Below are 23393 nucleotides of genomic sequence, written 5' to 3'. Positions count from 1 at the left end.
CCCATAGGACAACATTGGAGTTACAGTAGTAAATTATATGTGTAATTTCCAATAGGGAAGAGATCACCCCTTCAATTCTGGTGTCTCTGGAATAACAATATATAATACTAACGTATGATAAAGTTGGATTTTAAATTGCAGTTCTAAAAATTGCACTTTTGGAAATTTGGTGTTAGAAATTGGGTTATTAGTAGATTTGGATGTGAGCCCTGGTCAAGACACAACCACAATCCTAGCCAGGGTAGGGCACAAGCAAACTCTAACTTAACCTGTTCTCACCCTCTGGTAGTTAGGCGCAGAGCAGTCAGACTTAACTTAGAGGGAATGTGCAACAATTCAAAGATTAAAACAGTGAAAACACTACACAAATAAAACATTCCATTCCAGATTAGACAAATAGATCTGAACTTAATAAATAAAACAAGACCAAAATGACAAAAATCCAATAAGTAGAACTGGAGAAATGTAATTTCAAAGTTTTAGGTCAAAATAGCACCGAAAAGCAGAAAGTGCTATTGAGGTTATGCGGTCATGCTGGATTAGGACAAAGTCAAACGTTCAGGTCGACCACGATGGAGTGGGGGAGGGCTACTAGAACCCAGTTAGGCCCGCTGAACCAAAACACCTTGAATTGTAGGTTGCGTAGCATTGTGTGTATCTGCATGGAGAAGATGCAGCACGCAGCTAAGGCATACGTCGGTGTCGAAACTAGGTGAGACTGCGGTGCGAGGTCCTTATGCATCAATGTTGAGGATGGTGATCATGGGGCTTGCGATGCAAAGGCTGGTTTCGAGGATGCGTTGTGCAGTCGAGACGCTGTGTCGGTTCCATAAGTGGTGAAGCTGTGATGCAAAGTTTCGGTGGCGGCATCGAGGCTATTGTTGATGTAGATGGGAGGAGCTACCGCAGGGAAAAGCATCTCGCAGCGGCTGTTCTGAAGGCTCTCAAATCACACCTAAGCTACTATTGTGTGTGGCTGTCTAGGGGGAATCAACAAAGCCCAGCTGTCACATACCCCACACATGTGACTAAAGTAAGAAAATGCCAACTTTCTAAAATTGCCATTTTCAGAATTGTACTTTAAAATCTCACCATACATTTTAATTTTAGATTGTGATTCCAGAGACAGCAAATTTGAAAAGTCTATCTTTTCACAATAGGGAATTACACTTATAATGTGTAATGGTGTTATCCTGTGGGAGAGATAGGTCTTGCAGTAGTGAAAAACGACTTTGGGAGTTTTTCACTACCAGGACATGCAAAAATTAAAAATACATGTCATGTCTTTTAAATACATTGCATCATGCTCTCTGGGTTGTCCAGGACCTTCCTTAGTGGTGTCAGATGTATGAAAAAGAAAAGTTTGGTCCTGGCAAAAGGGTTATTTTGCCAGGTCGACATGGCTGTGTAAAACTGCACAAACAGGCTCTGCAATGGCAGGCCTGAGACATGGTTAAGTGGCTACTGAAGTGGGTGGCACAATCAGAGCTGCAGATCCACTAGTAGCATTTAATATACAGGCCCTGGATACCAATAGTACCACTTTACTAGGGACATATAAGTAAATTAAAAATGCTAATTGGGGATAAGCTAATTTTACCATATTTAGGGGAAAGAGCACAATCACTATAGCACTAGTTAGCAGTGGTAAAGTGCACAGAGCCCTAATACCAGCAGAAATAAGATAAAAAATGTGGAGGAGCTAGGCAAAAAGTTGGGGGGAAGGCCTGCCTTGTGCTTTGTGTAGAAAGAAGGACAGCTGTGCTGCTGCAAGGACTGCCACCCTGCTGTACTGCACTCTGATGGACTTCAGCTTTTCCGTGCTGACCTGCTGCCATCTAGCCTGTGTGAAAAGGACTGGACATGCATCTCTTGAACCCAGAACCCAAAATGACTCCAGGGTCTAGTTGACTGGCCTCCTGATCAGAAGCATTACATAGGAGGCTTCCAACAGCCTTGAAACCAGTAGCTGGACTCTGCCATCTGTGAGATCTACCCTTCCACGTGGTTCCACCCCAGTCCTGGACTCTAAGGGTGGGCCTGAAGGTACTTCTGACAAGCCCAGCCATGGTCCTCATCGGAACCAACATGAAGTGATGCAAATCTCCGCAAGGCCTTGCTGACAGCTGACAGCCTCATCAAAGTTGATGTCAAATGATGCCAAGCCACACAAAGCCTCGCCACACAGCTGCCAGCTCATCAGACTTGGTGCAAAGCAAGGCATGGCCCTGCCAAGCTTCACCGCACAGCTGACTAGGCTTGTGTTTGCTGCTGGACCAGGGCTCAAACCCCAGTCAGCCAGTAACCCAACTTCTAACATTACTGATCAGAGGTGAGGATCAGAACTTGTGTTTCTGCAGGGTCATGCAATGATTTGGTGTACACTATCATCCCATATCTAAGACCAATTTGAGATTTTCTCCCTGATTAGACTTTTTGCTTTTTCTAAATTCATTCTCATTCTACCTGACATATTGTACCTATGGCCTCACTTGCAAAGATGGAGGGCTACACTGTGGCTGAGCTCAAGGAATTTTTCCAGGCGAAAGGGTTGCCCAACAAGAGGGGGGTACGGAGAAGGTGGTACTACAAAAGGCCTTGAGGTCATGGACTGAAACCTGCCAGTTTCCAGTCACAAAAGATGATCAAAAGGAGAAAGAGGATTAGGAAAGATTAGTGCAGGACTCATAGGAGGGCCTTGGGTTGTAACCTGTTGAGGAGAGGGGGACCCTACTAAGATTGGGAGTCCCCCCCAGTGCACGGGACATTGAGTCCTCTCAAAGCTGGTCCCCAGAGGAGCTGGCAGAAAGGAAAGTGGAAAGGGAGTCCAGGCTGGAGATGGCCCGGATCAGGATGTAGGTAAAGAAACTGGCCTTGGAAAGGGAGAAGGTTGAGGCTGTGAGGGCCTTGTTAGAGGAACGGCTGACAAGGCCTTGAAGGAAAAGAGATTTGGCCATGGAGGAGAAGAGAATGGCCGATGGGCTAAGACTTACAGGGCTGAACATTAGAGCAAAGCAGGTGACGTCCAGCAGTAACTGTGCCTGCATACCCATAGTGCCCTCTGGAGACAAGAGGGCCCTTAATCCTAAAGGTCTGATGCCTGATTTTGTTGTAGGGGATCATATTAGCAAGTGGTTTGAAGCTTATGAGAATGTCTTACAGATGCAAAAGATCCCTGAGAAGGATTGGGGGCTGGTCTGTTGAGGATTATCCCTGGTGAGGGGAAGGACACACTACATGTCTCAGAGAAGGAGAACAGGATCAGGTATCCCCCCCATGAATAATGCCCTTGTCAGAAAGTATGGTCTGACCCCAGAAAAGTACAGGCAGACGTTTAGGGACAGCCAGAACCTGGCCTAACAGACCTGGGTGGATTGTATGGATTCCTTTTGCAAGGCGCTAGATGTTTGGGTGAAGGGCAGTTAAGTAAAAGATTATCAGGGGCCGTACACCGTGGCTGAGCTCAAGGAATTTTTCCAGGCGAGAGGGTTGTCCAAGAAGAGGGGGGTACCAAGAAGGTGGAGCTCCAAAAGGCCTTGAGGTCATGGAGTGAAACCAGCCAGTTTCCAATCAGAAAATATGATCAAAAGGAGAAAGAGGATGAGGAGAGATCAGAGCAGGACTCATAGGAGGGCCTTGGGTTATAACCTGTTGAGGAGAGGAGGAACCTACTAAGATTGGGAGTCCCCTCCAGTGCACAGGACAGTGTGTCCTCTCAAAGCCGGTCCCCAGAGGAGCTGGCAGAAAGTAAGTGGAGAGGGAGTCCAGGCTGGAGATGGCCCAGATCAGGATGTAGGTAAAGAAGGTTGAGGCTGTGAGGGCCTTGGTAGAGGGACGGCTGAAAAGGCCTTGAAGGAAAAGAGATTATGCCATGGAGGAGAAGAGAATGGCCCATGACCTAAGTCTTACAGGGCTGAACATCAGAGCACAGCAGGTGACGCCCAGAAGTAAATGTGCCTGCATACCCATAGTGCCCTCTGGAGACAAGAGGACCTTTAATCCTAAAGGTCTGATGCCTGATTTTGTTGTAGGGGATCATATTGGCAAGTGGTTTGAAGCTTATGAGAATGTCTTACTGATGCAAAAGATCCCTGAGGAGGATTGCGGGCTAGTCTGTTGAGGAATGTCCCTGGTGAGGGGAAGGGCACACTACAGGTCTTAGAGAAGGAGAACAGGATCAGGTATCCCCCCATGAAGCCATGAAGAATTCCCTTGTCAGAAAGTATGGTCTGACCCTAGAAAAGTACAGGCAGAAGTTTAGGAACAGCAGGAACCTGGCCCAACAGATCTGGGTGGAGTGTATGGATTCCTTTTGCAAGGCACTAGATGTTTGGGTGAAGGGCAGTGAAGTAAAAGATTATCAGGGGCTGTACAATTTGATTGCAAAGGAACATATGTTCAGTCTTTGCTTTCAGATCTGTGCCAACACCTGATTGACAGTAAGCTCTCTGACCCGAGGGAACTTGCTAAGGAGGCTGACTGCTGTGTCAGCACTAAGGTCCATAGGAAGATATCTGGGAGGTGATCACCACATGAGTGGGTAGGGTCCCCATCAGAAGAAGGTGGGAGATAAATATAAAAACAAGGAGATCCCTAAAGGGCCCCAAGCTAGTTCCATGGGCCAGGCTCCAATCCCCCAACTGAGAAAAAGAAGAGATGGCTCCCTGGCAGTAAGTATTCAGGAAAGCCCCGCCACCCCCAAGTGCTATGAGTGTCAATAGGAAGGGCACATCAAAGGAGATACCAGTGTCCTAAGCAAGGAGAGCTCCCCACCGATAGACAGCCACTGAGGTTTGCTAGTGGAGCGCTTGTAGAGGAGATTGTCCCAGATAGTTTGAGGGACAGTGTAGCGGTTACCCTAGTGTCCCTGGATAATGGAGAGATGCTGCTGAGAGCTCACATGCTTAGTTACAAGGGGAACTACAGGTAGTAGGTCACTGTCAATGGGCAGAGAGTGGAAGTTCTAAGAGACACTGCAGCCAGACTGACAACTGTCAGGTGTCATGTGGTAACCTCAGAGTAGGTGCATTCCACCACGTTATTGCAACTGACAATTGTGAGAGTCACTATACAGTAGCTCTAGTTCTCTTTTAGTGTTGGGGGGTAGGTCTCAGGTTCCTTCAGGGTAGCTGTCAGTCCATCCATTCCTGTGGACTGTCTGCTTGGCACTGACCCGGCGCATTCCATCGTGAAGGAGTAGGAGCTCAGGTCCCATCTGGAGAAGTTAGAGTTGCCTGAGTTGGGGTGCCTGGCCACATGGTCCATGGCTGCCAGAGAGGGTAATCAGGAGGAACTAGAGCCTGGAAGAATGACCCCGGTGACTGTCAAAAGGAGGAAGGGCAAGGGGCATGGGAAACCTGCTCCTGCAATCCCAAGGTCCAAAAGGGAGCTGAACCTGATAGGAATGCCCCAGAACCTACTTGGGGGGGGGGCATATTGCTGAACTGGGGAACTTACCTGAGGTGGCTAATTGGCAAAAGGAAGGGGGCCCCAACAGGGAGGAGTTCTGCAAAGCTCAGAAAGATTGCCCTACTCTTGTGAGCCTACAGTAGCATGCTGAGGCCAAGGAAGTAGGTGACACCTCTCGTAATCACCTGATTTATTGGGAGAATGGTCTCCTGTATAGTGAGCTTAATGGTCCTGGTGCAACTCATGTGTTTGTGGTCCCCAGTGCTACCGGATCTTCCAATTGGAGCTGACTCATAATGTACCCCTGGCAGGTAATTTGGGCCGGAACAATACCTTTGACAGGTTTCTCACTCACTTAAACTGGCCTCAAATGAGAAAGGGCTCAGATGCATTCTGCAGGTCCTGTCCTACCTGCCACGCAAGTGGCAAATCAAGAGTTAAGCACAAGGCTCCCCTACAACATATTCCTATCATTGGCACCACCTTTGAAAGGGTGATATTATTGGGCCTCTGGACCCTAAGACTGCCATGGGCAACAGGTTCATCCTGGTCTTGGTAGGCCATGCCACCCAGTACGCGGAGGCTCTGCCTTTGAGAACAGTGGCTTCACCCGCAGAGTTCAGAACACTAATGGGAATCTTAACCCATGTGGAGTCCCCTAAAGTGGTGGTGTCAGACAATGGTACCAACTTCAGGTCAGGGTATATGAAGGCCATGTGGAAAGCGTGTTGGGTGACCTACAAGTTTTCCACTCCTTACCACCCTCAAACCAATGGGATTGTTGAAAGGTTCAATGGGAGCTCAACAGGTATGATAATAGGTCGGTCCGGTCTCCTGAGGCGGAAGTGGGACATCCTCCTGCCATGCCTTTTATTTGTCTACAGGGAGGTACAGGAGATGGGGATTGGCTCCAGCCCCATTGAACTTCTAAATAGGCACCCTAGGAAAGGACCTCTCAGTCTTGTAAAGGAGGGCTGGGAGCAAGCTCCCAAGCAAGCCCCCCACGATGGGCTCATCTATATGGTGGCACTCCATAGCCAGATGAAGCACTTCCAGAAGCAAGCACAGGAAAACCTAGAAGCCAGTCAGGAGGACATGAAATGGCAATATGACCAGGATGCTGCTATGGTGAGTTTCAGCCTGGCCAAAAAGTTGGGTTATGGAGCCTGTAGAGTCCAGGGCCCTACAAGAATGCTGGTCTGGGCCTTATGATGTGATGGAGTGCAAGATTGTTGTCACCTACCTGATGCATCCCAAGACTTCAGGAACCTTTTAAGGGCCCTGCATGTCAATCGCCTCAAGCCCCACTTTGAGAGGTCCAAGCTAACAATGCTCATAGTAAACAGATGATGGGGTGGAAGAGCAGAGTGAAATTCTCCCTGACCTCCTCTCTTCCAAGGAGCAGGATGGGTCAGTGGAGGGTATCAGCCTTTCCACTACAATGACCCTAGATCAACAGAGAGACTAGTTGTTGGGGCAGTTTGCCTCTTGATTCTCCCCTACCCCAGGACTCAATGCATGGTGTACCCATGAAATTGACACTGGGGATAGTGCACCTGTGAAGAGCACAATTCACAGGTTGTCTACTAAGGGGGGACTCAGCATTAAGGTGGAGGTCTCTAACATGCTGGAGTTAGGGGTAATTGAGCCCTCAAACAGCCCCTGGTCCAGCCCAGTTGTTTTGGTCCACAGGGCTGCCCCATTCAGGTGTCACTCCAGGACTTGGGTTCTATGTAGACTACCGTGGGCTCAATTCGGTCACCCAGGCTGATGCACACTCTCTCGCCAGAGCTGATGAACTCATAGATCGACTAGGAAATGCTATGTTTGACTTAGTCTGGCCTTGACTGAGGGCTGTTATCTCTACCCCAACAGGGCACTTCTAGTTCCTTGCAATGCCCTTCAAGTTAAGGAACGCCCCTGCAACCTTCCTGGCTCGGTAGGAGAACTTCAGTGCCTCCATTCTTGGCAACCTTTTGGTCTTCAGTTCTAGCTGAGAGGACCACCTTTGCTATCTCAGAGAAATGCATCAGACTCTGCAGAGGGAAGGCCTGACTATTAAGGCCAGTAAGTGGCACATAGGGCGGGGTTTTGTGGTCTTCTTTTGTCATCAAGTGGGAGGAGGCAAGGTGCAGCTAGGCCAGGCCAACATGGAAACCATTTAGGCTTGGGAACTCCCAAAGATCCAGACAGGGGTGAGAGCTTTCTTAGGCCTCACCAGATACTATAGGATATTTGTCAAGGAGTATGGCACCATTGTTGCCACCTTGAAAGAGCTGACTTCCAAGAAGCAGCCACGTCAGGTGATCTGGATGGATGTGTGCCAGAACTCTTTTGACACGCTGAAGGAGACCATGTGCACAGCATCCATGCTCAAGGCCCCTGACTTCTCCAAAGAATTTGTTGCACAGACAGATGACTCAGAGCAGGCACAGGGGCTGTGCTCTCACGGCTAAATGAAGAGGACCTGGATTAAGGTGTAGCTTTTATCAGTGGGAGGTTATTTCCCAGGGAACAGAAGTGGTGTGCAATAGAGGAGGAAGCCTTGGTGGTGGTCTGGACATAGATGAAGCTGAGACCCTTTTCGGTGTTTGGTACTCATTTCTGGGTTCAGATAGACCCCTCAGATGGTAATACAGATAAGGGGTGAGAACCCCATACTGTTGAGCTGTACAGGGATTGGACTTCATGGTGGAACACCCCCCAGGAACAGACCACACTGATGGTCTCTCTAGGTTCTTTCACCTTAGTGAAGAGAATTCACAGGGGGTTGGGTAGCTCTCCCACTTTCAGCTGGGGAGACACATGTTAGACCTGGCACCCTTAGCGTGGTTTCCCCCTAATGTTTTGCCTTCAGACCTGTTTTAGCTGACTTTGTTTTGCTGGCCTTTGGAATCTGGGCACTTTACCACTGCTAACCAGTGCTAAAGTGTCTATGCTCTGCTTAAAACATGGTATAATTGGCTTATACCCAATTGGTATATTTAATTTACTTATATGTCCCTTGTAGGCACTGATTGTGCCATCCACTTAAGTAGCCCTTTCAACATGTCTCAGGCCTGCCATTGCTGAGCATATGTGTGCAGTTTTAACTGCCACTTTGACTGGGTAAAGTAAACATTTAGCCAGGCCTAAACTTTCCTTTTTAGTGCATATAAGTCACCCTTAAGGTAGGCCCTTGACAGCCCGGAGGACGGGGGTGCAATGTATTTAAAACGTTGAACATGTACTTTTACATTTTTCCCACTGCAAGGCCTAGCTCTCCCATGGGATAACATTGGAGTTACCTTATTATGTTTTAGAGGGGTCATTTCCAAATGGGAAAAGATAACCCCTTCACGTTTGGTGTATCTGGAATCACAGTTTTAAATCCTAACTTATGGTGAAGTTCTGAAAATGCCACTTTTAGAAAGTTGGCACTTTCTTGCCTTAGCCATTTGGTGCCTTCAGCCTGTCTCTGCTCTCACGACTGGGTGTAGTTGGCAGTTGTGTTTTGTGTATTCCTCCTACACAGCCACACACAATGGGTGCGACTGGATGGGCCATCACTGACAGCATGGGAGGGAGGAGCTGGACCCACCTGAATAGGCTGTGTCCTGTCTCCACAAAAGGGCTTAATGACCCAGCATTGTCACTTCAGCCATCTTGAAGACAGGTCTGGGGAGGCAGAGAATTCCATGCACTTCAAAGACACCTGGCCTGATTTAAAGTTTCATTGATGGGGTTACTCTGTCATAAATGGGATGGATATCCCGTCCATCCGATTACATCCTATGGAAATCGTAATACGGAGGACGGAATATCTGTCACGTTTGTGAGAGAGTAACCTGTCCGCCAAACTCTAAATCAGACCCATTGTTCAGAAGCTTCTCCCACCTTCCAGAATCAGGGCACCAGTGCTTAAAAGAAGGACCTCAGACACCACCACCTCACTACACTTCTGGACCTGTGGATACTTTACCAGGAAGAAAGATTGTTGTGCTGCTACAAGGACTGCCACTCTGCTGTGCTGACCTGCTGCCCTGATGCCTGGGTGAGGACTGGACCTGCATCTCTTGAACCGAGAATCCACAGTGACTCTAAGGGCTAGATAGCTGGCCTCCTGATGAGAAGCCTCAGGGACAGGCTTCTAACAACCTTGAACCCAGCACCTGGACATCTGTGAGCCCTGCCATCCTAAGTGGTGCCACCACAGTCCTGGACCCTTGGAAGTGGGCATGAAGGTGCCTCTGTCAAGCCTAGCTGTGGTCCTCATCAGAGCCGATGCAAAACAATGCAAAGTCCCACAAGGCCTCGCTGCAGAGCTAGCAGCCTCATCAAAGTCCATGGCGAGTGACACCAAGCCCTGCAAAGCCACTCCGCACAGCTTCTTTGGAACCAACACCAGACAACTCAAAGTCTCACAATGCAATGCAGAATGACCACCAGGATTTGAGATCCTGTGTTCAGCAGACCTAGGTTGATCACTGTAGCCAGCCCACACTCCATTGATTCAGCCTGAACTTGTGACTTTGTCCTGGTCTGGCACGGCCAGATAACCACAGCTGGTACTGTGAGCTTTTATGAGCTATTTTCAATGAAAATCTTAAAAATTGTATATTTCGGGTTCTGCTGATTGATTTTTTTTGTTTTGATCTTGTTTTATTTATTACGTTTTCCTCTATTTTTCTAACTTGGTGTAGGATCATTTTTGTGTGTTTTTTCCACTATTGTACTGTTTGAAGTGTTGCACAAATACACATTGCCCCTAAGTTAAGCCTGACTGCTCTGTTACAAGGGTGTTGGGCACAGATTAATTTGGGGTTTGCTTATGCCTTTCCCTGACTAGATTTGTGGTTGCTGCTTGACCAGGGCTCACACTCCAGTCAACCAGTAACCCAATTTTTAACGATTTCACTAAAGATTGCGTGAGGTGAAGCATTATAAACATAGGGCTATATTTATGATTTTTTGGCTCAGGATAGCACAGGAAGTCACCTTGCTGTGCTGCCCTGCACCAAAGGGAAAAGGCAGGAATGTGCCACATTTAACCAATATGGTGCATTCCTGTTCTTTCCCCAGTGCTGGCGCCCGTTTGACTGCCTAACTCCAACGCATGCACCCTTGCACCATGGTGAAAGGGTGCCTGAATTGCATGCAGGATTGAGAGAGACAACATTTCAAATCTACCTGTTTTTTTCCTGAATATCCTACAAATATTGCTACCAGTTTGTTTTTTCTAATGCTGGCAGTTTATAGGTGTGCAATAACTGTTTGACAAGATGTTACTTTGGATAGTGCTGTTGAGGAACATAGTGGGGGGTGACTCAGCTCCTCAGTCACCATTTCTGTTTTTTCACTTCCCTGCTCTTTGACATCATGCTCTTGTGGTGATTGTGTGTCTGGGGGAAAAGGATAATACTTAGGGCCTGATTTAGAGTTTAGTGGAGGGGGCTACTCTGTCACAAACATGACGGATATCCCATCCACCATATTTCAATTCCATAATAGCCTATGGAGATTGTAATATGGCAGACAGGATATCCATCACATTTGTGATGGAGTAACCTGTCAGCCAAACTCTAAATCAGACCCTTAGTGTTGTATTTGACTGAACATTCAGGTTTGAGATTATGTTTTGTATTCTTAATCTATTTCATGCTCAAAGCACCTTTATGTCAGCTATCCATATTGGATACGGAACTCAGTATAGTGCATGCATCCATTGACACTCATTACTGTGACTACAAATCCCACAAAAGGAAAACATTGGTGGTTGTGAAATGTGTATGTATGTGTTACCTTACGGTATAATGATTTTGAATCACACATCCAGTCTGTTTAGTTGGCAAAATCTGGCTTAACATGATTGGGGTATTCGGGCAGTCACTTACCTCTTGGGGCTGATGTGTCTATTGTGCAAATTCCTGTCAGTGTTTCTAGCTCAAATGTTGCTTCAACAAACTCCTCAATAGGAGTGAGTGCTGGTTCTGTGAACTTTCTTCCTCTTTTGCCAGGTGCCTTACTCCTTAGACTGACTACTTTATCTTTGGTTCTGGACCAGACATCGTACCAGTCTTTCTGGATTACTTTGTTGTCACAATGTGTTATCCCAACTGTGTCAACTGTTTCTTGCATGTTGAAGATGTGTGACAGTTAGCAATGACTTCCTAAATAATACCTTGTTATGAACTGTTGGAAATGGCCCTTTCTGCAGGGTCATCTCCAACATTTTGCATTCGACCTCCAATTATTCTGACCTCATTTTCCTGACATTAGGACTCTATGCACCTTACCGCTACTAACCAGTGCTAAAGTACTTGTGTTCTCTCCCCTAAATCATGGTAACATTGGCTTCACCCTAGTTGACATATTTCATTTACTTATAAGTCCCTAGTAAAGTTCACTACATCTGCCCAGGGCATGTAAATTAAATACTACTTGTGGGCCTGCAGCACTGATTGTATCACTCACTTAAGCAGCCTTTTAACCATGTCTCAGGCCTGCCATTGCAGAGCCTGTGTGGGCAGTTTTGCTCTGCCTTGCCGACCTGGTAAAATAACTCTTTTGGAAGCCCAAACCTTTCTTTTTTATATATATATATAAGTTACCCCTAAGGTAGACCCTGGACATCCCAGAGAGCAAGGTGCTATGTATTTAAAAGGCAGGACAGATACTTTTAAGTTTTACATGTCCTGTTAGTGGAAAACTTACAAAGTCGTTTTTCACTACAGCATAGCCTATCTCTCCCATAGGATAACATTGAGGTTACCTTAGTACATCTTATAAGCGTAATTCGCAATCTGGAACAGATACGTTTGTCACGTTTGGTGTCTCTGGACTCATAATTTAAAATCACAACTTATGGTGAGGTTGGAGATTAAATTGCAGTTCTGAAAATGCCACTTTTAGACAGTTGGCATTTTCGAAGGCCATTTGGTGCCTACTGCCTGTCCCCAATATATGTGTGGGGTGGGGTTACATCTGGGCTTGTGCATTTCCTCTAGGCAGCCACACACAAAGGGAGCCTAGGTGTGACTGAAGGGCCATCCACAGCCAGATGGGCCATCTTGGGCAAGATGGGAGGCAGGAACTGACACATCTGAATAGGCAGTGCCCTGTCCCCACACAAAGGGCTGCATTCCCCCCTGTAGTGAGTCTGGAGCCAGGGCAGGAAGGCAAGACCACTGTGCACTTCAGAGACCTTTCTTTGAAGTCTCCCCCACTTCAAATGTACAACTAGGTATAAGTACTAGACCTCTGACACCACCAACACAGTACACTCCTGGGCTTGTGGATAATCTGCCAGGAAGAAGGGCTGCTGCTTTGCTGTGCTGACCTGCTGCCTGTTGCCCTCTTGCCTGGGAGTGAGAAGGGCTGGACCTGTATCACTACCACCCAGAATACAGAGTGACTCCAAGAGCCAGCTGAGTGGTCTCCTGTTTTTCTGAAGTCGTAGGGACACAAAAGACTTCAAGTCACCCTGCTACAGCACCTGGACTTTGCTTGCTGCAAGTCTTGTCCTGCCAAGTGGTGCCAACCCACTCCTAGGCCCAAGGAAGTTAGTATAAAGTGGTGCTGTCAGAAGCAGTGCATCCTTGTCATTGTGTGGGCCTGGTGCATCGCCTTCAGAACCAGCGCATCACCTTCGGAATCGATGCATCGTCTACTGCAGGAGCAGCAGCTGTGCATCGCATTCCAAAGCAGTGCATCGCACTCAGAACCTTTGCATTGCCACAGTTGTGTGGAGAAAATCCAGTCGTCTCATCCACTGCGTGGCAGGACACTAATGCATCACTATGGCAGCACCTCGCATCTTCAACAAAAACGCATCACAGATCAAGGTAATTTGGTTCAGGGGGCCCAAGTGAGTCCGTGTATCTGGCCCGCTCTCCATCATGATCTGCATGAACTTTTGACTTTGCCCGTTCCAGCACAATCAGATCTTCCATTCATGCACATATTGCTTCTAAGCCCTATTTTACATTTATTCTTAAAAAAAATCATATCTTGACTTCTACTTTGGGTTTTTGCCATTTTGGTCTTGTTTTATTTAATAAATTAAGCTCTTTTTTTCTAACCTGGTGTATACTATTTTTGTGTGGTGTTTTCACTGTTTTACTGTTCATAGTGTCACACAAACATTTTACACATTGCCTCTTAAGGTAAGCCAAGATACCAGAGGGTGGGCACAGGTTAACCTAGGGTGTGGTTGTGACTTACCCTGACTATGATTGTGATTTCTACTGGGAGTGCATACCTCTGCCAGCCAGCCAGAAACCCAATTTCTAACATGAACCACACATTCATCTGCATGGATTTCCCCTCTTTCTGACTAATTTCCTTTTTTCTTTTTCCGATTCTTGTATCCTGCTAGATCCCCACATACCATATTTTCAGCGATGAAGAAGAACAGAGTAATATTGTGGTGTTTTGAAATCGATTGCTGCGGGGCTCATGTGCAGGCCTTTGGAGCAAATGTGCAGGTATATTTTCCTGTTTGAGAGGTAATCACTCACTGCCTGTGTGAGACATTTGCCATTTGCAAATGAATAACAATTCTGTATTTTTGTAATTGAAATCATACCAAATTGCTATTTGGAAAGGGCCTGGGATGGGCTAGGTACAAAACAAACAGAGCTTCCCCACTTTCGAAAAGTTAAGATTTGCCTTTTAGTAATTGCTGTTTCTATGCTTTGCAGGCTCTTTGTTTAGATTGTTGATTGCAAGATGTAAAAAGCGACGACCTGGACTGCATGTTTTGGAAGAGCTTACAGAATTTAGCAATGGGGTGTTAAACCTAGTTAACTAGATTGGAACATAGGATGCAAGATGGGTTAGGAGTAGTATGATTCGACTCCACAATTACGCACTAGTCAAACTACAGACCTGGGGCTCCTTGCAGACCTGCCCCGAGTCTGGAGAGTCCATCAATTGGTCTCGCCACCCTAAAGGGTCTAGAGGTCAAGTTGGTAGCCCCCTTCACCTCTTCTGCACAGGTCCTGGTTGGAGACAGCCTTATAGAGTTTGTAGTGAAGTGTCTGCATTTAGGGTGATGTCTATTGGCCTTTCATTCTATTTGTTTTAAGCAGAAATGATTTGTGATAATAATTGTGATCATCTGAATCTACACATACAAAGGATAGGTTGGGTCATTATGGTTACCCACAGCTGAAAGTAACTATCATATATTTGTAAGAATGGCACTTTCAAAAAGGGGAAGTTGGTGCTGCCTACAGAGAACAACAAAAGCCAGTCCATTCCTATTTCTTATCTGAGAGGAATCAAGAATCTAGATTTCCAGCTATAGCCGTCAAACATTGTGAGTTGTACAAAGGGAGTGGCCACCACAGTGCATTATGACACTCTGGTATCAGGGAAAGGGGTTCCGTTATAGAGGTCTCTCTGAAGTGAAAAACTCTGCCCAACCTGGTTTATTGGACTTTTAAAACTACAAGGAACACATCGAACCTCATTAGCAGTTGGTGGCTCCTCAGATGTGAGAACTTGGACATTGTAGCTGCAGTTCCTCTCTAGCTTATGGAGCACCTTTTTTGGGACCTGTGTGGACATTGGTGCAGCACTTCCATAATGCTGAGTTGAGTGCTACCCTTTTCTTCAAAAGTATACAAATAGTGATGGGTGGAATACTAAAATTAATCTCAGCCACTGGTAATCACTCAGAGTGGCACCCCAGTCCAACACTATTTTTCCCAACATGCCACCTCAGTTTGGACCCAGGCATAAGCAAATCAGTCTTAACCCTGCTCCAATGGGAACCGTCCAGCCTAAATTGCTAGGCGAGGTCCTCCCTGAACTCAAACACAAGCAACCCAGGACTGGTAGGATGCTTATAGAGTGTATCACTCCACACATCTGCTGCTTCTAAGCATTGAAAATAAAAGGTGTTACTATTGTTTAATGTAATGGCAGTCAGCTTATCCTCCTAGAAGCATAAAAAACTGATGCAGTCTTGCCATAATACTATATCAAAACACAACTTGTAACATAACATAACCTATATATTTTCAGATATAGGCCCATATTTATACTCTGTTTGCGCCGAATGTGCATCAAAAATTTTGACGCACATTCGGAGCAAACACTGCCCCATATTTAAACTTTGACGCCCGACCCCACAGATGTAAAAATTCCACCATGTGCGTCATTTTTTGGAAGCGGGAAACTGCCTTGCTTTGATGATATGCAAGATATGCGTTCCCTTCCAAAAAATGACTTCAAGGCCTGTGCGCCTTATTTATACCCCAGCGTCATTTTGACGCACAGGAGGGGGTGGGCCTTAAAAAACGGCGCACAGCCTGATGTGCGCTGTTTTTTAACGCCTGGGTCAGGGCAGGCGTTAAGGGATCTGTGGGCTCGGAAGGAGTCCAGAGGTGCCCTCCCCTGCCCCTAGGGACACCCTCTGCCACCCTCGCCCACCCCTGGAGGACACCCATGGATGGGGGGACCAATCCCAGGGAACTAAAGGTAAGTTCAGGTACGTATTTTTTAACGGTTTTTTTAAGTGGCATAGGGGGGGCCTGATTTGGGCCTCCCTACATGCCACAATGCCCAATGGCCATGCCCAGGGGACATAAGTCCCCTGGGCATGGCCATTGGGCAAGGGGGCATGACTCCTGTCTTTGCTAAGACAGGAGTCATGTCAATGGGGATTGTGTGTAAAAAAAAATGGCGCAAGTCCGGTTTGAGGCCTGATTTTTGCCTCAGACCTGACTTGCACCATTTTTTGAGGCACAACCCCAATTTGCCGGCTAATATCATTCTATAAATAAGGCTCCCGCATGGCGGGTTGGAATGGCGTTAGCCGGCGGTGACATTTTTGACGCACATCTGCGTTGGCGCAGTTGTGCGTGAAAAAGTATAAATATGCCCCATAGAGTCAATATTTTGTCATTGTTTACCATTGTTGAGTGTGGGGAGTGCCCCAAGGTGAAGGCCCAAGGGCACCACACCTCCCGTTCCTCACCAGTGATTATGAATAGCATATTGTTTGCTACTTATCTGTATATATAGTTTAGGATATGCTGTTCAGCAGATTAAATCATAGGTCCATAGTGTGAAGCAGTGATGTTCTAGGGTATAAATCAGGGCTAGAATATGGTATTTCACATCTGCATGATGTTAAAAAATGAATCTTTACTGCTACATGTATTTCAAATAAGTTGTTTTGTTAGAGCCACATTTATTCACTGGTATGGGATGAAGCCCTTTACTTAACAATTAATGGAGCATCATAATTGAAGGCTTAAATTTACTAATCTTTCACCGATTATAATGCAGGAAGGCAACTTGCTGTGCCGCATTGAATGAAAAGGGCACACCAGTAGTGTGTCATAGCTACTAAGTTATGGCTCACTTCTGCTCTCTCATTGCGCTGGTGTACTTCAGGAAGCCTACCCTCAGCAAAGATAGCCTTGTGCCATGGCGTGAAGATGCCTGAGTTATGGCTAGGAGTGTTTTTTTTGTGCCTAAAGAAATACCTTTCTGCACAAAAACAGTATTTAGAGGCTTATTAATCTGTGTATGCATGCTGCATAATGCAGCACACTTGAAAGGAGAATTTATTGAGGAGCAATGAAGATTTCTCTCCTCATTACACCAGCCTTGGGTAGACCTCAGGTGGGCACACCATCAGTAAATCTAGGTTTACCTCAATATACACGGGTGGATGCTTGGGAATGCCCATGCTTCTCTTATGTAACGTCTACCCGACGCAGTTTAACGCAACATAAGGTGTTTCATTTTTTTTTTTTTACAAAGCCTCACTAGGCCATGCAACTTGCCCCTTGAGTGGCTTTGTACATTTTTACCTGCATTTTGTGTCGTGGCTGTACCAAAAAAGTATGCAAGCAAAGTGCATAATGATTATAGATCTGGGCCCAAGTGAGAATGAAAAGGTGCTGACTCTACCTCCAATCCCTTTGTCACGACCCTGAGGATATGTTGAAGAATGTTTCTCATCAGTTCCATTTTCATGTCATGTGATGGAATGCAGGCAGGTGAAATGGGGGATGACTATATTTTCGCAGCAGACACACTGTACATTTGCTAGCACTTCAACTTTTGGGGAATTGGAAGCAGTAATTAGCTGTGCCCTTGGAGAGCACTGCATCTTTTCAGAGCAGAACTAAAACTACAAATTTAGAATTGATTAGGGGCGCGGACCTATCCCTCGGAAACACGATATTGATGATTGAGTTGCGAATTCGTGAAAAAAACATTTTAAAAATAATCATCTGCAGCTTAAATGAGATGGCCTTTTTGCAAAAGTGTAACTGGTATGGCTTTGGTTTCAGTAAATGTGGCTCTAGGGTGTCTGCTTTTATGTGCAAAGAATAAAATATCGGAATTTGAACTATTGTTTTAAAATTTGAAAATAATGAACAACGTGGTTTAGTTATTCTACGGTTAAAGCTCAGAGTTACCAACATGGAGCTTTGCCTCTTCTGCAGAAAATGAATGACACAAACAACAGACCCCACCAAACGCCTCTGAAAAATCTGTCTGAAAGGAAAGCTGTACCCTGGTCCGGCAGGAATGTTTTATATGGTATTTGAGAAAATTGCCGATTGAAAAACGTTGCTAATGTCACATCTATAAAACTCAAATGTCACATTCGTTGTCTTACATTGCCAGCCCTTCAGTTGCCACTAGAAGAAATAAGATTTAGTCCATTCACAAAACGTGTCGATTTTTACCACAGAGGATTTTCCAAAGTAGTCAGGGGCGGCTCATCCGCTAATAAACTCTGTTTATTCAGTTTCTACTATAAAAGGGGTGGGTCCACGGGCGTGACAGGGACAGGGGGGAGTCCTCAGAGTTCATGTGTGTTTGGCTGGCCGTCTCGGGCTGGCCAAACACACATGCGCAGTAGGCTCTTTCCAGCCCAGCAACACAGTTGCCATGCTGGAAAGAGCTTGCACAGGCTCCCAGTCTGCCTTAATGCTGCTCTGAGCAGGGTCAGGACTGGCCGCAGGGCAGACTGGGAGCCTGTGCCTGCAGCCTGCAATGGAGGAGTGGATGGAGCGGTGCGCCGGCAGGGGCACGGTAAAAAGGTAAGCTTTATTTTTTTTTAATTATCACATGTTTTTGGGCCACACACCACGCCGCCACACTCCTTTTTTCTCCCGTGAGCCACATCTGAAAGCAGTATGATGAAAAGTATTGATTTTCTGAAAGCTGCTAATACATTGTTGTTTTACTGACAATCCAGTCTACTGTACATTCAAGTCCAATGGCCAGCTTTTTTCCCTGGGTGCACATTTGTATTTTATGTTGGTTGTCTACGTTTTTATATTGTCTCTCATGTGCCTTCAAACTGCACGCAACCATCATTGTTAATACAAAAAATAAACAAACACATTTTGACAAATAATGTCGAAAGTACAACCAGATTGAAAAACAAAACAAGCAATCTGCGTGAAATATCTTGAGAGGAAAGCAAATCTAGAACTTTTTAGTTCCAAAGACTGTAATATACATAGCGTACATCATAGCTTGAATTGTTGCAGATTATTGGACAATAAGCCCTACTATCATCCAAAAGCATTTTATCAAGCTATGAGGGGCAAGGCTGTGCTACCCATGTCAGGTCTGAAGAAGTGCCCTATATGAATTTAATTCTTGGTTTTTTTGACTGCTACATGCACAGTTAGCAGTTAGCAAGTGGATATGGTTACTGAGGGGCATATTTATAAGAGCTTTGCGTCGTGTTTGCACCACGCAATGTGGTACATGCATGACATAAACCTCTAAGAAAGACTTATGAAGCCACACAAAGCCACTTTGCATACTCCGAGTGGCCTCATAAATCTGGACTAGCACAAGGCAGCGCAAATGGCTGAGTTGCAATACTCTGCCTTGGGTAGGCGTTTCATGGGCATTGCGGTGGATGTCCCACACAACTCCCATTGATTTTGACACATTCCCAGATTTACAAGGCTTTGTAAACCTGGGAATGTGCCAATATGTTATGCCTTCCCAGGGGAGGTGTAACGAGGAGAAATTCCTTTTTTTCTTCTTGTTACTTCCTCTTCCTATGTGTGCTGCATCATACAGCACACATAGATAGAGGAGTATGCCTCCCGGGATTGTTTTTGTGCAGGAAGGCGCTCCGTCCTGCACAAAAACAATCCTGCGTGCCATACAGGCTCCCTTGCACTACAGTGCAAGGGTGCCTGTGTTAGTGATAGGCTGCTTAAAGTGTGCTAGCTCAGAGAAAAAGGCAGGAATGTGCTGTATTGCCTTAAATATGGTGGATTCCTACCCTTTCCCTATGGCACAGGGCAGAAAGATGTGCCATAGTTTCATAAATATGCCCCTGAGTCCTGTGAAAGAGTTTAACAGGAGTTACTAGAAGGGATGTCTCATCAAACATTGCTTTGAGATTGTCTCCAAAAACTGTTTCTGTGTACAGTCACCACACTAGAGAAAAGGATTTGGAAAACCTTAGTTAAACAAGTCATCTGGGGGTCTTAGTGGGATTTCTGGGGCAGTGGGCAGTAAGACCAATCACAGCCATTTGGCAGTACCAAATAGAAAACAAGTGTTGGATGTTATGCAGGAGACACAATTCTCTGTAGGTGTCATCCTGCTGAGCAAGCTATAAAATCACATAAAATTGAAGATCAATGACATGAAGCAAGGGGAGATGAACTGTATTATCCATCATTTGGTCAAATGGAAAGCTGGAATTAGATCTTCCTGCAACAATCTCCTCTTAAACCGTGAGCTTCTGTAGCAGTATTTTAATTTCTGGTTACTGTCTTATATTGGCATTGGCAAAACACCTTATCCTTCTGATAACTACATGACAAACCAGCAAGTAGAGTATAGGATCCTAAAAATGGTCATGTTACCTCTTTGCCACTTCCCCAGCTGATTGTTAATCACCCACTTTAATTTACTTGTGTTTTTGGAGGATTAATGGTTAATAAAATCATAAAGACAGTGCAATATTGCATTCATTTGCCAAACTCAACAAGTAGGTTCTCTGTACAAATAACCACTAAACAACCTAAATTTACTGAGCACATACTGTTATGTTATGTTATGCTATGTTATGTTATGTTACGTTGTGTTATGTTATGTTATGTGGATTTGCAGAGCACAGTATCACCCAGGATGGTATCCTGGGTTGAGCAGGTGTGGGTCTAGGCACACCTAGAGCTCAGTGGGACTACTAGAAAAGCAAGGTCTTTAGCTTCTTGTGAAATTCAAGAAGTCAGGAGGAGGAGGCTTTTATGTGTGGTGACAGGTCGTTCCATGCATTAGGAGCAACGCAGGAGGAGGCTCAACCACCAGATCTGATTTTCCATATGTGTGAGATTTGTGCAAGTAGGAGTCCAGATAAGCAGAGGCGTCTGGACGATTTGTGAAAGCAGATGCAATTGCTAGGTAGACTAGGCCAGGGTTATGAATTGTGCTTGTTTGTGAATAAGGAGCCATTGAAACTCCTTCAGTTGTGGTGTGATGTGAATGTGGCATAGGAGGTTGAGAGTGATTCTGGCTGCCAAGTTCTGAATGATATGTATCCTTATGTTGCATTTTTTGCTGATCCTAGCAGAGATGGTGTTCCCATAGACCAGCTGGCTTGTGGCCATGGCGTGCGTGATGATTTTCCGAGTGCTCATTGGGAGCAACTTGAAAATCTTCCTGAGCAACTTCAGGGTATGGAAGAATGAGCTGGTGAGAGAATTGACTACGGCGGTCATGTCAAGTTTGCTGTTGATGATGATCTTGAGTTTCTTGGCATGGGTGATGGGGGTGGGTGTCAGTCCTAGCTCTGTTGACCAGCCAGTGGAGTCCCCTGTGATGTGCTCTTACTGAGGATTACGATTTCAGTCTTGTCATTGTTCACCTTTAGACAATTTGTCTTCATCAAGTGGGTGATTCCAGTCATGCAGGCATTACACTTGATCTGGGTACTGGGCATCTTGTACATGAGGGAGAGAATGAGTTGCCTGTCATTGGCATAGGAGAGGACATCAATATTGTGAGAGTGGATGATGCTGGCTAGAGGGATCATGAATGTCTTGAAGAGGGCCAGGCTCAGGGAGGATCCTTGCGGAACTCTGCAGATGAGGTCACAGGCTTCCGAGGTGTATGGTGCCAGGCTGACTGACTGGGTACTTCCAGTCAAAAAGGAGAAGATCCACTTGAGTGTGTGTCCTTGGGTTCCGATGTCGTGTAGGCGTTGGATGAGGATGGGGTGGGACACTGTGTCAAATGCTGCAGAAAGATCCAGGAAGATTGGGGCCGCCACATCTCCTCTGTCTAGAGTCATGCAGATGTTATCCATGGCAGCAATGGGGACAGTTTCTGTGCTGTGGTTTGGTCTGAAATCAGACTGAGTAGTGTCAAGTAGTTGGGGGTCTTTGCATCAGCGTGGCTCATTCTCAATTTGTGCTTCACTTATTTACAGTGACATTTCATCAATCAGAATTTCTGTGTGTACAATCTGGCCTGCATCTTGTTGTACTGTTGTGTGTGAGGGAGGCCAGGCAGTCAGTGTAGGAGGTGATCAAATTGTTGAAATTTCTGATGGCTTTGGAGAGGCTGTTACTGTGTTTGGGTCAGTGAATGATAAGAGTGGTGTTCCAGGCATTGTCAGTAATGCTGTTCCAGTTTTGGCGGGCTGGTATGGTGGCAGTACATATACATTGGACTTTGGTGGAATGACAAACTAGACATGGGCGTGGTCTGTTCAGTGTGGGCTTGTCAACTCGGATTTTGCTGATGTTGGTGATAATAAGGTCCAGGAAGTGTCCGGCGATGTAGGTAGCGCCCTTTACTCATTGGGTGAGACCCATCCTTTCAAGGCTTTCAATGAGGGCTCTTGAGTTGGGGTGGAGTGGTCTTTCAGGTGGAAGTTCAAGTCCCCGAGTAGGATGTATTTGCTAGCATTGAGGGTGAGTGGTGCAAAAAATTCCGTGATGGTGTAGGAGAAGTTGGTGCCTGGTCCTGGTGATCTGTAGATCAGAGGGCCACTCAGGGCAAAGTTGGTTGTAACGTGGAGCTTGAACCATAGGTGTTTCATGCTGAGGGATGATATGTCTGTGGATGTGGTGCAGCTTATGGTGTTCTTCTGGATGACGGCGATTCTGCCTCCAAGCTTGTGAAGTCTGTCTTGCCTGGCAATCTGTAGCTGGGGGATGTCTCTGACAATGTCAGATTACAATGCAGGGTTCAGCCAGATTTCTGTGAGGAAAAGCAGGTCAAGGGCATTGACATGCAGCATGTCCCAGGGCTCTGTGGCATGTTTGGTGAGTGAGCTGGTATTGAGGAGAATGCATGCAAGTGTGAAGTGTTGTATGGGTGGTTGCAGGACTGTGTGAGTGTGACAGAGTGGTGTGTTGGGTGTTGGGTGTGGATAAGAGCATGAAAATCTGTGGGAATTACAGAAGAATGCACCCTTGGTGTTGTGTGGTGTGGTGCAACAGCAGCGTGTGAAGCAGTGGCCAGAGATGAGGGTGTAGAGGTCACAGCATGGTATTGGCAGGAGGGTGTAGGACCAGGGTTCCAGGTGCTGGGCACGGTCCAGGCACAGATAGGCACAAACAGGCACAGACAGGCTTGCCTTTGGCATGCCTTCCATGTGCCCGCTGCACACGTTTGCTGTGCGTCCATGCTGTGGCAGCTATTAAGTAGGTCCTGGGATGGGAGAGAAGTAATGCCACTTACTGTACAGATGGATGATGGGAAATCCAGAAACATAACTTCCTGTGCAGCTTGATGATGGGAAATCCAGTGATGTCAATCGCTGTGCAGATGGATGATGGATACCAATAGCACTGGATATTGAGCATCACTATGCCCTTGGTTGTTTTATATAATAGCTTAAAATGAAAAAGAAATGTAAGCACATATTAACACCAACCAGCATTATGGTGCTAAATAACACATGTTTATTGCTATCCATCTCTGTGGTACCTTTTTATCACCTTTAAGAGAATGAAAGACTAAGTGGACCCATCAGTATTTGA

Source organism: Pleurodeles waltl, chromosome 5 (assembly GCF_031143425.1).
Source record: "Pleurodeles waltl isolate 20211129_DDA chromosome 5, aPleWal1.hap1.20221129, whole genome shotgun sequence".
NCBI classification, from domain to species: Eukaryota; Metazoa; Chordata; class Amphibia; order Caudata; family Salamandridae; genus Pleurodeles; species Pleurodeles waltl.
Note: the sequence above shows the minus strand (reverse complement) of the source record.